An 11,581-nucleotide genomic window follows, 5' to 3' on the forward strand; every position below is an offset into this window, starting at 1 on the left:
AAGTTGCGCTGGCTCAAGAATGAGATCACTTTTTGACGTGACCGTGACTTAAATATCTGAACCCCCACGTCTCTCTAGCTCACAGCTCCCTCCCAGGCCCTTGTGGTTGTGCTTGCTGCCTTCAGCCCACTCACAGTCCACACACAAGCCACTCCCCCAAAAGGAGCCAGCCAGGCTCTCAGGACTCTCCACTCCCTCAGTGGACCTCCTCCGCTGGCCCGCAGTGTCAGTGCTCTTCACATACCCTGCTCTGGGCAGCCTGTGGCTCAGTGGCTGGCCTCCAGTTCCCTTCAGGCCTGAAAGCACAGGTTTCCACGGGCGGTACCCCAGCACTCACATTCTCTCATTGTAGACTGTAACTTCTCTTTGTCCCCAGCACTGGGGATTATCTTCATCTTCTACCCTGTTCTACTTTCTTTTCTCCATAGCAACTATCACCTTATGGAATATTTTTTACTTTTTTTGTGTGTGTGTGTGTCTGTCTGTTTCTTCAGTATTGGGGATTGAATCCTGGACTTCAGATATACCAGGTTGGGACCTGGTCACTGGACTATATCCATAGCCTCACATCCTTTTTAAAGTAGGTGTTTAATATCCTTGCATAGGACTGTAGGGTTGGGTGTATCTTTGTTTTGTTCGTACTGTATCCTGAGTACCTCAAATACAAACGAAGTTCCAGAAGTACTTGCAGATTGATTTGCCTTAAAGAAGACAACTATTCAGTGGTTAGTATTGTAGAAAAAAAATGATAGCAGAAAGTTGGGGTAAGGGGAAATATGGACGCCGTTCCAGGAGTGATGGCTGTGCTGTGGTATGCCAAGCTCAGGACTGCTTTTACCTCAGCCTAGGCTGGTGTCAGAACGAGGCTCCTTCTTCCTCCGAGCAGGACCAGAAACCGTTAGTTCATCCTAAAAGCCCTGGCCACAGTCTCTCTGGGGGCACTCCGCACAACTGTAAGGAATTCCATTCTCTAATGAACACACTTAGGCACTCACAGGTTTGACCCCTGGAGCCCCATGCCTGCCTTGCATAGATAGTCATTCCCCAAGGAGAGACAATCACATGCTATAACGTATTCCTCAGCAAAATAATGAGATAGGTGCCACCCAGCGCAGATATGGGCCCTTCACAGCTGTCTGACTGGATAAGAACGAAACAAGCAGACACGGAGACATTAACACACTTCCTGAGCGGAGCGGTTGGTAGAGCACTTGGCCGGCATGCCTGGTCCAATCCCCAGCATCCAGAAACTGAACGTGGTGCCACACACCTGCAGTCCCAGCACTCGAGAAGTGGAGGCAGGAGGATCAGAAGTTCAAGTTCAGGGACATCCTTGTCTATATAGAAGGTTGGAGGCCTCAGCTACAGGAGACTTTGTCAAAGAGAGAAGCCTGCTTGGCTGCCTACATAAAAATCCCACCAGAAAAGCAGCACCTTTGAATGTGTGTACAGTTTCTTTTTCTTCTATCTCGCTCTTGTTCTGCCCAGTTCACAAACCCCAAAGACAAGGAATAACTAGACTCCGCTGTAAATACATGAGGTTCTTTTTATTGTAAATTACAAGCTGCAGCTTGGGCCCACACACACCCACCGCCAAAGCGGTGGGAGCCGAGTGCCCCGTGCCCAGGTTAGTTGGGTGATTTAAAGATTCTGGTCCATCCCAGCATGCCCAAGGCAGGGGCGATTCCTGCCTGTCAAGCATCTATTTGTCAAAATGCTACATTTTTAATCGATTGGCTATAAGAAGGTTCCCAGACCATAATAACCTGGTGGTGTCCCTCCCTAGGGGGATGGTCCAGTTTCCTAGCAACTGTGTCTCTAGTGGGTGGGGAAAGAAGTGAGGTGGCTCTTCCCCTCAGGGCATTACTAGACTTCTTTACATACCTACTTCAGGTCTTAATAATAGCTGCTAATTTATCTTTTGGTCTCTCACTCTCTCACTTTTTTTCCCCCCAGAGACAGGGTTTCTCTGTTTAGCCCTGGCTGTCCTGGACTCAATTTGTAGACCAGGCTGGCCTCAAACTCACAGAGATCTGCCTGCCTCTGCCTCCCTGAGTGCTGGGATCACAGGCGTGCACCACCGCACCGGGCTCACAGGTACAGTTTCTGCATCTTGACTACTGTGCTTATATACCTTCAGTGTATGTGATAAATTTTCTATCACTGCAGCTGCCACTGCCTCTTCTTCCTCCTTTTCCTTCTCCATCCTCCCCTCTCTCTTCCTTCCCCTTCTTCAAAGTTAGTCAGCAGAGATGATAAGAGACTCAGTTTGACCTCAAAATGACAAGAGCAGACTTTTATTGGTCTGAGAGGTTGGCATTTCCAAACCCTGTGGCTTAGTATCTAAGAAGGGTACAGGAGAATAAGCCAGCCTGGGAGTCAGTTTTTGTAGTTCAGAAGAGGGAGAAGGAGGAACCAGTAAAGTCAGGCCCAGAGAGTACTTTTTAGGTAAAGAGTGTTTGAAACTGCAGGATGGGAGACAGATGGCCTGTTTTTGTTGTTGTTTTTAACATCTAGGTGATGAGGTTTGCAGTGGCATTGGCTGCTTTGTGGAATTCTACGGGCAGCAGATTTCCTGAAGCTGGGGGCCTGATTTATGGCCCCCTCTTTTTTGGGGGGTCTTTACTACTTCTTTGTTTGGATTTTGAGTCAGGATCTTACTCTGTAGCTCAAGCTGGTCTGGAACTCACTACCTAGCCCAGGCTGGCCTGCCACTGGAGGCCATCCTCTTGCCTTAGCCTTCTGACTGCTGGGATTACAAGCGTGGGCTACTATAATGAAGTCCTTCTCCTTCTGCCTTCTTCTGTCTTTGGCAAATTCTTTCATAATCTAAACTGCTGCCAGCTGTCAACACTATCTCGAGCACAACAAAGACTAGCCCTAGGGTTGGGCTCAGCAGTCACCACCCCAACCTAGCCAGATTGCTAGAGAGCCTAGCCCCGTTCCTGCCCCCGATATAAGACAGTGCATCAGCACCTTTGACAGCTGAGGAGAGGCACCAGGCGACAAGCATTCAGGTCCTTACAGACCACTGTTCTACCTGCTCTCCATCCAGGCTTCCATTTCAGAGCTCCTGCATGTGGAAAGCTGGACAAGGTAGCCCAGCATAGCTAATTCCTTCTGTTAAGTGCTTACCATGGGCTGACATGGACTAGACCCTGGGAATGTGGCAAGAATGGCTTTAGCAAGAATAATTATTGAATGATGAGATTTCCACCCTGTGAGATGACGGGAGATGAAAGACAAGGGGTGGGTGGGAACAATAGACAGTAAAAAAAAAAAAAAAAAAAAAAAACAGATGTTCATCCCGAGGCAACAGGAAGGTGTTCTGAGCCAGTCCTGGAGCTGATTAACTGGAAGCTATTTTGCTGCACAGGGAACTACCCTGGGAGCACAACATAGAGCACGGAAGGTGTAAAGGTGCCAGAAAAGAACAAGTTTGGCAGGATGAAGGAATGTGGTCTAATGGGGAAAAAGTAGCTCAGAACTCCATGGAAAGATGCACATTGCTCAAAGGCAGAAGGTATCAGTGACCTCAAGGCTAAGCCCAAGCAAACAACAGGCATTCCAGAAGGAGAACAAAAAGGACTGCCAAAAGAGAGGCAGCCAACTAGTCAAATTACAGGACCAAACCTCTGTGGTAGGAAGAAAAGGCTGCCTCAGCTAAGGTGAAATAAAAAGATCACAGTAAAACTCTCTACGTTTTTAAAAATTGTCTTTTTATTTATGTGCATGTGCCTGCTTGTCAGAGTGGACCACATGGAAGCAGGAACCCACTGAAGCAAGAGGAGGACCGAGGGTTCCCAGAATCAAACCTAAGTCTCTACAAAAGCAACAAGTCCTCTTAACAGATGAGCCATCTCTCCAGCCCCACAGTAAAATTCTTAAACTCCAAAAAGAAAAAAAACTGTAGGTATTAGATTAGATAAAACAGGTCACATATCGAGGAAAAGGCGCCAGGCAACCCTAAACTCCTCTCTAGCACAGGCACAATATGGACCCATGCACGACCAGCCAAGGATAGTCCTGTCTAGAAAGGGACAGTAACTCAGGCTGGACAGAAAGAGGGAAAGTCTGTGGCCAGACCACCCTGGACAAACTCATCTGATCTCAGAAGCAAGGCAGGGTCAGCCCTGGGTGGGAAGGACAGAGAAAATCATAACTTGGGAAGAGGACCCGCCTTACTGCAGAGGGCCCCTGGAGCTGAGAGCCGATTAACCACTTTACCTTTCTCCCTTCCCAAGCTAAAACCTACAGATTTTAGGAATCCCACCCCAAAATTTTTTATGGTAAGAGGAAATGTCCTAACTTCTTTGTGGTATTTTAGTGGACTCTGGTTTAACCTTGCCCAACTGTAATCTTCTCCACAGCCCTTCCAGAGCCAGGCTATAATCTCAATTATTGAAAAGGAAAACAGAGATAGGGGGTTAAGAGGTAACTGTTGGTGTGTATTTTTTTAATCTATGTTATTGGGTTTCTTATAACTCTACATCCCTTCACCCTTATCTCTTCCCACACCCCGGCACCAGGTAGGAGAGAAGGAGGGTTAGTGGGGAAAGGGGACATAGTTCTCTTTAGCTACTTCCTGCAGGTTAGGGTCCGTGGGTTCCTTGGGGCAAGTCCAATCTTCATTTCAGGACATCTGCAACTTCTTGTCATCAAACTGCAACAACAGCAACCAGGAACATCAGCCTTCTTCCTTGGAGGGCCCTGTCCCTCTCTGGGCTCTGCCAATTATACCCTCTCAGAGCTCCCAGAATTAAACCATCAGAAACTGGCGAAGATCACCAGCCTCTCAAGAGCCCTCGAAAGGCAGAGTCTGCTGCTGTGGGCAATCTAAAACAGCCTCATATCCCACACCTGGGATTAAAACAAAAATGTTTACATAACTGAGTTTTTAAAGAAGCCAAAACTCCCACTACAGTTTAACAGTGAAATTCCAAAGGCTTCCAGAATCCTTTATACAATCACCATTAGTATACAATTCCCAAATGGCGCCGCCAGCCAGGCGGTGTTCAACAATGGCAGCCCACGGGAACGCTTCACATTTAAGGCACAGCAGGCTGCTCGCACCCTCCACCCTGGGCTCATGGCCATTTCATGACACAAAATACACTGGTTCCGATTTTTAGGTCTCCATCATCTTTAACAGTCCAAACCTGTTTTAAAATCCCAAATGTCAAAAACAAACAGATAAACAACAGCTGGACGTGCTGGCGCACACCTTTAGTCCCAGCGCTCGGGAGGCAGAGGCAGACAGATCTCTGTGAGTTCAAGTACAGCCTAGTCTACAAATTGAGTCCAGGTAAGCCACGGTTACACAGAGAAACCCTGTCTCAAAAAAAACAGTTTCAACAACAACAAAACCCCACATGTCGTCTGAGACTCGACAGTCGCTACGCTGTGATCCCTGTAAGGCTGGAGCTGAGGCTCCCTGCCACCCTCAGCCCCCTGCAGCAGATGCCCTGGGCTGAGGCAATGCTACGCCACCCGAAGCTGTTCTGGCGCCTCCCAAGCTGCGGTGACCCACCGCCGGCCCTGCCCCACGGCGGCAGCTCGGGCCGGAGCACTGCACCCTCCAAGAGCCATGCTTAGATGCCAATTTAGCACGCAGTGGCGAGTGGTTCCTGCCAGGTCCCCTTCCGGCCCCTCGGACGCAGGAGCCACGATAGCGGCTAACGGAGTCCTCAGCTAACGGAACCGGACACCACGGGAGCTGTTCATGATAGCGCAGCATTTCCTGCTCCAGGCCACTGGCTTCACAGCGAACTCTCCGTACACTCCGGAGCCCTTGCATTCTCCCCTCAGGGCAGGAAAGCGGCCAGACCCGTGCCTGGGAGAGCTCCGGCCCAGCCTCTCCCACCCCACCTCTGTAACTGTCATCTCCGGCCCTCAGCGGGACTCATCCCAACTACGCAAAGCCCTGAGCAGAAAAGCCCACCAATCCCTGAGCGTCCCATAGCTCAGGACTTGAAATCTCACCAATCCCCACTCCGGAAAGCCCTGCCCCGGAAAGCTCCGCCCCTAAGAATTACTATTTAAACGCTGTGTTTGCTGCAGTTCCCCGCTGTCTTCTCCTAACTGCATCAGAGGAAGAAGAGAAGGAAAAAGGAGCGGAGCTCAGGCTCTTCGGGGTTGGGGCAAGCCTCTCTTGGGAGCTACGATATCTCTGTTGAAGATGTGAGGTTCCTGGGCTCCCGTGCCTCAGGATACCCTTGGGACTCTGTCCCCTCTCGGAGCTGGGAGACTTTCACAGTCCTTGTGGCCTCGGAGCTGTGGGTTTCCCGGACACCCTGCCATCTGAGTACCGGAAGGCTGGACACCTTCCCACCTGATCAGGAAGGCAGGCCAACAAAAAAATAACAATTCCTCCGAAAAATCAAAATATAGATTGCATACTTCCAACACACAGTGGCATGGAGGAAATATTTCCACTGCTAAGAGAGTGGAGGCATAGCTAAGAAAGCTTGGACAAACCCAGACTGAAACCCACCAGGACAAAAACTAGATCCTACAGCTCACATCAGGCATCTGGAGCTCAGGATGGCCCCTCTGGCCTCTGGGCCTTAGGTTTCTCAGCTCTGCTGCCTACAGTATGTATACACAGCCTCTTGCTTGAGTGAGTCATCTAAAACTGTTTAGGGTTAGGGTCACACCGCTACAATCCAGCACGCAGGAAAAAGAACAAGACGTTCTCGATGGACTCAAGACCAGTCTATAGGGTGAATTCCATGCCAGCTGGGGCTGCTCCATCTCAAAAACAAAGCAAACCAAACAGGCCTGTGCGCTCAGTTGTGCCTTTTCCTTTCCTGAGTGCCTCTATTTTCAATTAACTTCAACTCTGCTCCACACTGGCTTATCTCGAAATTATTTTCTGTGTCCAAACCAAAGATCTGGTTCTACCCAACCTGAGTTACCTAACAGATCAGTGGAACATTTTAAACAAGTGCAGTGACAACGTGGAGTCACGCCTTTGTTGCGCTGGCGCTGACGTAACCACTAATGGAATGGAAGGAAGAATTGTAGAATTTTCAAGCTGGTAACAGGAGAAAAAAATTAGACAAGGAAAATACTGAGTTGACCCAATGAAATTATGAATATTCAACTATTTTTATCTACAAAAATGGATACTTTCACACAAGTAACTGAATGAAAAGATAAAACCATGAACAAAAAGTAAATGTGGAATGAGCGGAGCTAAACATCTTTGTCAAAAGCCAGGTGTGGTGCCATCTTTAATCCGAAGCCTTGAAGGCAGAGGCAGGTGAATCTCTGTGAATTTGAGGCTAGCCTGGTCTACATAGAGCGTTTCTATCAGCTAGGCATAGATAGAGACCCTGTTTCAACAACAACAATAAAGTTTTTAAAAAGAGGATAAATTGCTTTTTCAGTCTTTAGTTAATGCCATAATTATTAATCTAGAAAGCCTGAAGGATTTTCCTTAAAGTTATCATAATAAAAAATATTATGGTGATAAATAAAATTGCTACAGTTAGGCCCCTTAAAAGACATTCCATAAAAGAAAGCTTTTTAAAGTAACAGCCCAAATTATTTAAAAAAAAAAAAAAAAGGAATAAATTCAGTAAGGAAAGTACCAGGTAGGAACTATACAACTCAACGAACCCATCAAATCTGATGAGAGAACGGAGCACCAAGGGCTAACCTGTGGACGAGCCGGAAGGTAAACCAAGTTCATGATGTAGTGAGAGGGCTAGACAGCAGCTCTTGGCTGTGTGTTCTCAGGGCAGGGTGGCGGCCGGGAACTGCGCGTGGGTCCTTGGCATGAGGCTGCTGGTTTCTTGAGCGCTTAGTGCCTAAGAGCATGCCCAAGAGGGCGAGGCCCTCCAGCGTGGGCAGCCTACCAGTGGCCACACCCACAAAGAAAAACAACTCCCCCCCCCCTTTTTTCTTTTTTAAAGAAATGGGCAGTTGTGTTGCCCAGCCTGACCCCAAACTCTGGGAGTCCTGAGATCCTCCAGTTTCCCAAGAACCTGGGACCCTCCCGGGCACACGCACGCCTAGCTTAAGTTTCCTTTCCGCATTCGTTTATTTATTGTGTGTCCGTGTGTGCACAGACATTCATTTATTTATTGTGTGTCCATGTGTGCACAGCAGAGCTCGGGGGACATCCTGGGGGAGTCAGCGCCCTCCTCCCACCATGTGGGCTTTGGGGATCAAGTCACCAGGCCTCTCTGCAGGCGCCCTCGTGGCAGAGCCATCTCCCTGGCCCCAAATCTAGCCTTTTAAATTCAGCATTACATCTGCCATTTCCTCTTTTTTATGTATATGATGATAGGCTTCTTTTTTAGATGCTAACTATTATAGCATTCCATCAGAACATGACTGGTCCACCTGTTCACCTCCTGGTGGGCCTCTGGGTGGATTTCAGATTTTGGGTGTTATGGATACGGCAGTCACGGATGCTCTCTTACAATAGAACTAGTCTCTTCGTGCTTTTCCACTTCTGTCCTTAATATTGGCTTCTGAATCCACGTTCAAGGTTTCAGTATTACAAGATACCAGCATCCTTCCACAGGTTACCTCAGTACCCAAACCCCAGCGTAGGCTGACAGCCACGCCTGGGCCTTTTGTCCTCCCAGAGCCTCCCGTAGATAGGCAGGCATTCTTGCTGACCAACCTCGGGTCACCTATGGCGGCTTCTAGAGGCCGAGAAGTCAGGGAATGCCTTTCGGTTTGTCTGTGACTTGAAATAGGACATTTGATATTCTGGGGTTTGTTAACTGAAAAAAAAGGGGGAAGGGGGAAGAAATAATCACCTCACAAGAAAAGGTGTGCAAAGTCAACAGAAGACCAGGAATGCAAACCAAGTAAGAAATGACACAGCAACGAAGGCTGGGAGACAGCTTAGTAGGTAATGTGATTGCCGTGAAAGCAGGAGGGCCCAAGTTCGAGTCCCAGAACCCATGTAAAGTGCAGGGCGTGGTGGAGCACTTGGGTAATCCCAGGGCTTGAGGCAGACACAGGAAGACTCCTGGGGCTTCCTGACCAGCCGGTCTATCTTGATTGGTGGGCTTCAGACCAATGGGAGGCCCTGTCTAAAAAACACAAGGTGGGGGCTAGAGCGATGCTCAGAGGTTAAGGGCTGCTGCCCTTCCAGAGCGCCTGGCTTTAGGGCCAGCACCTACTTCAAGTGTGGTTCACAACCATCTAACTCCAGCTCCAGGGCATCTGACACATCCTTGGGTATCTGAACACACTCAAACGGTCAACAAGGTGGATGGTTCCCGGAAAGGGACACTGGAGGTTGACCATTCGTTTCCACACGCAGAGGTGCACATGCGCACACACGTACCTGCACGCACACACACGCACACACACACACACACACACACACACACATACATATATGCATAAGTGATCAGTTAACAATAAATAATTAAAAAATGTAAATGCAACCACGAACGGCTATCAGCCTTTTGGCTAAGATCATGTATAGAAATGTAATAATGAGTCAGGCAGGTGCATGAGCCCAGGAACTGAGGACTTTATCTGAGAACAAACAAAAAATACGTGACAGCAGAAAAGCTGCAGAGTGAGTGACCTAAGAATGCAGAACCCAGGAATGGGAGGCAGTGAAACTGTCCGGAAGGATGCTGTGACAACCAGCGCCCATCCGAGAGCTCACGGGCTGTATGCTGTAGCCTGCACGTCTTTCTCCACACAAACGCCTCTGTTGAAACCTGATTACCTAGGGATGGTATTTGGAGGTAATTAGGTCACGAGAACTCTTCGCGCACACGATCGGTGCCCTTAGAAGAAAGGCCCGTGCGCTGCTTCAACCTCCGGTCATTTGGCGGTGAGGCAAAGGCGCTGTCCGTGACCAGGAAGAGCGCGCAGCTTAGACAGCAAGTCTCCAGTGCCTAAACCTCGGCTTTCTCAGCCTTCTGAACTGTGAGGAGTCCTGTTTGGTTTGGTTTTTAAAGCATCTCTGCCCATGATGTTCAGCAGCCTGAACAGACACAGACAACGGGCGACACAAACAGGGAACCCATGCCAACCGCGGATCGTGCCGATATGCCAACCGGTATTGCCTCAGTCACTGTGTCGGGAACTGACTGTGGGCGTGGGTGTGGCTAAGGCCATGGGAGGGCTCTGTAATTGGTTTCATTTTGTTTTTGAAACAGAGTCTCGTGTAGCCCAGGCCTCACACTCACAGCGTCACCAAGGCTGTCCTGGAATTGGAGACCCTCCTACTTTTACTTCCCAAGCCGAGTGCAGGCACGCACCCTGCCACGGCTGAGAACTCCTGTTACTCCACTCCATCTTGCTGTTTCCTGTTGTTGTAAATAAAATGGTCTTGGACTAAACAGTATCCCTAAGTTTTCGTGGGGCCGGAGGCACGGGTCAGCAGCCAAGAGTGCACCCGAGTTCTGATCCTCCTGGCACGTACCTGTGCTGAGCATTGAGGGCAGCAGAGACAAGAGGACCTCGGGGGCTGGTTGGCTGCCAGGCTAGCCTAACTGGTGAGCTGCAGCACCAGCCCAAGGCAAAAGGGTATTTAATTCACTTACAAAGCTGCCATTTGAGTTGGGTGTGGTGACACAAGCCTGAAATCTCTGCTAAAAATGTGAGCTGTAGGTCCAGCGAGAGACCCTGCCTCAAAAGAAGAAGGCCGAGAGCAATAAATTGTCACACTCCTCAAGCCTTCCTGAGAGAGCATGGGTACACCTGCCTGCACTTACACCTCGCAGGCAGTTGATTAGAACCCTCTAACGGTAGAGGCTATTCAAACAAACAAACAAACAAACAAACAAAGAAAAGATAACAGTAGCCAGGCCTGGTGGTATGCAGAGGCAGGCAGATCTCTGTGAGTTCAAAGCCAGCCTGGTCTACAAAGTGCAGAACAACTAGGGCTACACAGAGAAACCCTGTCTCGAAAAACCAAACCAAACAAACCAACCAACCCAACCGGGTCAGTGGTTAAGAGCACTTGCTGTTCTTCCAGAGAACCTGACTGTTTCTCGTTGCCCACACCTGGAAGCTCTCAACTGCCAGTAACTCCAACTCCACAGGCTCTGGCAGCCTCTTTTGACCACACACACACACACACACACACACACACACACAGAGCCTACACTCATATGATACACGCACAGAAATAAAAATAAATCTTAAAAGAGCGATAACGAGAAGTCAGTCAGCAGCCAGCAAGCAAACATTGACGAGTCACACCAACTTGGCGTGGTGGTGCCAAGTTAGTCCCAGCACTGGAGAGGCAGACAGATAGATCTCTGTGAGTTCGAGGCCAGCCTGGTCTGCTCACTGCGTTCCAGGACAGTTAGGGCTACATAGAGAGACCCTGTCAAAAAAATAAGTAAAAAAAGTGAAGAAAAAAAAAGTTACATCAACTCTTGTATTCCGGGATGTGAGGAAATGGATGCTGGACAGGGGTGCAACTGCCTACAGCAATTCAGCATACTCAAACTAAAGTTCAGAAAGCCCTTGAGGCTGGAGAGATGTCTCCGAGTCTAAGAGCAGGTACTGAAGTTTTGTTTCCAACACCCATGTCAGGCAGCCCTGAAACTCCAGGGCCAGGAAGCTCTGAAACCTCTGACCTCCA

This window comes from Meriones unguiculatus, chromosome 6, assembly GCF_030254825.1.
Source record: "Meriones unguiculatus strain TT.TT164.6M chromosome 6, Bangor_MerUng_6.1, whole genome shotgun sequence".
Taxonomy (NCBI): Eukaryota; Metazoa; Chordata; class Mammalia; order Rodentia; family Muridae; genus Meriones; species Meriones unguiculatus.